Here is a 4,505-nt window from a genome sequence, read left to right on the forward strand (position 1 = left end):
ATACAAGAGTATATTTCAAAATGCATGGTATATCAAAAATTGAAATTTGATAGAGGGAAGCAACTTGGATTGTTTCAGTCGACAGGCTTAGCAAGAAACCACACTCTATGCCTATCAAAAAGACTATTAAGGCACATCAAATGGCAACCCTCTTTAGATCTCAAATTTTCAAGTATCATGACTTGCCAACATCCATAGTTCAGACAAAGATCCTAGAATGACCAATAATTCCTAGAAGGGTCTCTTTGAGAATCTAGGAAATAGATTAAATTTCTCTTTTGGCCTATCATCCACAAACGGATGACCAAAATGAAATAACTAATCTAACGATTCTTGAATCTACTAAAAGCCTATGTCATGGAAGTAGATCAACATTCTGAATGAGATAAGTACCTACCTCTTATAGAGTATGCGTACAATGACATTGTACATACTCCTATAGGGAAAGCACATTTCGAGGTTAAAAAGGGAAGATCCAAAAGTCCCTTACTACTTCGTTGCTGATGAATATAGCCGAGAGTCACAAAAATCTTTTCCAAATATTAAAGAGGTTATATCCATCTCAAAGCAAAGGCAAAAAGAGCTGCTTCTAATAAGCACAAAAGAGCCTTAGCCTTTAAGGAAAATGATTAGGTCTTGCTAAAGTTTCTCAAGGCTCAGCTAAGACATACTACATGCAAGAATCCTGTAAGCCACTAAGAGTATTATGCTAAACTAGCAAAAAGCTACTATGGTCCTTTCTTTTAAAATTCTTAAGCCAATCAATGAGATGGCTTATTAGTTAAAGTTGTCAAACTATTGGCTCATTCACAATGCTGACCATGTGAGCCTACTCAAGTCTTACAAAGGAGAGCCATCAAAAGAACCAATAATGGAGGACCCACCAGAGATCGAAGATCAAGAAAAGGTGTTGCAGTCTGAATTGATTCTTTGACACGAAGACAAGATACTAAGAAATGGTAACGTATTTTTATATCTTGTTAAGTTTAAGAATTATCCTTTTAAAGATGCTAGATGGATGCAAAAGAAATCTAGCTTAAGAATAATATGAACTTTATCAATGCTTACAATGCTACACTAGAGTAAGTAAATGAAAATGCATTTCAAATGAACAATGTTTTTGTCTTATAAGACTCATTCTCTTTATTTCATCGTGCACAAAATTTAAGAAGTATGCATGCTTAGGATCATGTTTGTGGTGACGATGTCTCCCAAACACCAAGTAGAACTTGTCACTCTACTTTGGAAGTGTGATATGGACTAAAGAGCATACATACTTGCGGTAGCTAAGTCTCCCGAGCACCAAATGGATTAATCATCCATTTTGGAATGATAAAAAGAGATCCCGTATCCACTAAGAAACATGGACTAATGATTAGGCTTTATCTTCTCTACCTCATAGTCGAGAATGACTATGATTTCAAGAGAGAGGTAATGTCATAAAATATAATATCTAACTTTACCAAATGATTTTATCATATTAAACTGATAATTTAATATGGGAAGATAAAAGGGGAACAAGAGTTACGATATAGATGTGTGCTTCTAGACCTATCTCAATAGGGGACCAAAAGGAGAAATGGTTGCATCTCAATAGGGGTCCAAAAGGAGACGGTCTACCAAAGAGCAATGTGCAATAAGTGCTTCTAGATTTACCTCAGCAAGGGACCAAGAGGAGAGATGGTAACATCTCAATAGGGGTCCAAAAGGAGGTAGTCTATCAAAGAGCAACATGCATCTAATGGAGCTTAAAAGACCTTAGGGTTAGCTTCATTAAAGACCTCCAAAAGTTAGTGTTAAAAAGTCATTTGATCTTACACAAGCTAGGGCTGACCTTGAGGTGGGAATCCTACCCAAGCATGAGGTGCTCGTCGGCTTGCTACCTAAAGTGCTTAAAGCATTTGTGGGAACCTTGCCCAAGCTTGAGGTGATTCTCATACTTAAATGACTAAGGTTCTTGAAGTGTTCAATTCAAAGATAAACTCTCAAAAGGCACAAACTTTCCATGCTTAATTGACTAAGTGCTTGAAGTGTTCAATTCAAACCAAATGACCTAAGAAGCATAAAAGAGACATGTCAAAATCCTCCACATGTGGCCCTCATGATGTGCTTATAGGCTTTAAAGGCGTCCAATGAGAATTTAGATGCATAAAAGTAAATAATTAAGTTCTTTCTCTCAAAGAGGAAAAAGAGGACACATGTCCAAATGATATAATCAAATAATACGAGAGAGAGAGAGAGAGAGAGAGAGAGAGAGAGAGAGAGAGAGAGAGAGAGAGAGCTTGCGGGGGGGGATATATACTCTCCCACAGACACACACACACACACACACTCTCTCATTGTGTGGAGTACAAAGTGCAAGAGCTCCATCTTCTTCTCCAAGCTTGCTGAGAAGTGGAGAGCCTACACCAACAGTCTTGGCTATGGAATGCAAATCCAACCAAGAGCCATGCTTCAATGCTTAAGCTTGCCATCTTCTTCATCTTCATTACTATGCTATTACGCTATGCTAAGCATGAAGACTGATAATAAGTGAGGAACTATTTCTTTCTCCTATGGATGATTCTTCTTCCTCTTCCCTACCCTCATTCCCCGCGAGGTCTCTCCACCTTCGAAGGTGTTTGAGGCCTTGGAACTGAGGCTTGGAATAGTTTTTTGAAAAGTTTATGTTATGCTTGTGATGCATGAAGCTTTCCATCTTCATAGCATCACCAAGGTCACAAGGAACACAAAGATTGTATTGTACCAAATCTCTCTTGATGGGAGAATCTATAATACAAATTTCTTTTGGAGGAGAGACCGGCTCCAAGTAAATCCGGTCCTCAACTATTGTCATGTTCTCTAATATTCTCTCTCTTGCAAAAATATTGTTCATGCCAAGTTAATTAAGTACCATGTTTATGTTTCTACCATCAATTAAGTTGACCCTCTATGTTCTCAAAGTAATCTCACAAAAATGCTCACTCTAATTCTCTTAATTTCGCTATCCTCAAAGTTCATAGGCCATTTCCATTACAAATTGTTTGAATTAGGGTTGCAAGAAAACACACACAACTTGGAGAAGACGAAGGAAGCTCAAGCCACACAACAAAGAGTATATTACTTAGCGTGCAATGGAAAGACAAGTTAACCCTAGAGTGATGGGCGTAAACAAAATGCATGGGGGGAAAAAACGTCCTAGTGAGGGAAAAAATACCCTGGCGGTCCTAAGCGTATTCACACACATCACTACCACATGTATATGGTAAATATTTTTGGAAGGCTTCCAATTAGCAAGGGAATCTCTCTCTCTCTCTCTCTCTCATTTTGGTGTCCCATGCAAGGGTGTAATAATTTTTTGATAGGTGTACCTCTCCTCTTTGTGTATAGCATGTGCTTGAGGTGGCAAGAGAGTGACCGTGGAAATACCGAGTGTCCATCTTTTCAATGCCTCTCATGCCCTTCTATTTTGGATCTATTGAAAAATTGTGTTTCCAAAAAAAAAAGGACTAAACTTGTAAGCTTGCCTTGAAGAAAGTCAATATATTATGCAAGTTTTAGTGTAAACACCGACAATTGTTAACATTTTAACCTAAAAATTGAAACAGTTTTATTTGTGTCCTTATTTATTAAATTAGTAAAAATACTATAAGTAGATGAAGCATCTCTTATCATACAATTGGCTCCCTTTTTTTTTGAAACAATATGTAATTGCTTTTGGAGGGCTGCCAGGTTGTTGGGGAAACTTTCTCTCTCTCTCTCTCTCTCTCTCTCTCTCTCTCTCTCTCTCTCTCTCGCACGCACACGCACACGCACACGCACACGCACACGCACACGCACACACGCACACACACACACACACACACACACACACACACACACACACACACACACACACACACACACACACACACACACACACACACACATGCTGGTGTCCCATGCGAGGGTGATAGATTTTTGATCGGTGCACTCTTCTCTTCGTGCATAGCTTATGCTCGAGGTGGCCAGAAAGTGATCGTGGATGTAGTGAGCATCCGGATTTTCAAGGTCTCTCATGCCCTTCCATTTTGGACCTATTAGAGACCTGTGTTCACAAAAGAAAGAGTTTAGTGTATTTAGAATCGGCTAAAATAGTAAAACCCATGCTACATTCCAAGCTTTCCTAAGAAAATTGACAAAATTTTACAAGTTTTAGTGTAAATACCGACAATTCATAAAATTTTAACCTAAAAATAAGAAGGATTTTATTTGTACTCTTATTTATTAAATTACTTATATTAGGAAAAATAGTATAAGTAGATGAAGCATTTCTTATCGTAGAATTGTGTCCCTTTTTCTCGAAACATTATGTACTTGCTTTTGGTTGGTTGCCAGGTTGTTGGGGAATCTCTCTCTCTCTCTCTCTCTCTCTCTCTCTCTCTCTCTCTCATCGGTGCCCCACGTGAGGATGTAACAAATTTTTGATAAGTGCACCCCTCCTTTCGTCACATATTATCCTTGAGGTGGTGAGAGAGTGACAATGG

Source organism: Adiantum capillus-veneris, chromosome 29 (genome assembly GCF_014529385.1).
Source record: "Adiantum capillus-veneris isolate H3 chromosome 29, ASM1452938v2, whole genome shotgun sequence".
In the NCBI taxonomy this organism is placed as follows: Eukaryota; Viridiplantae; Streptophyta; class Polypodiopsida; order Polypodiales; family Pteridaceae; genus Adiantum; species Adiantum capillus-veneris.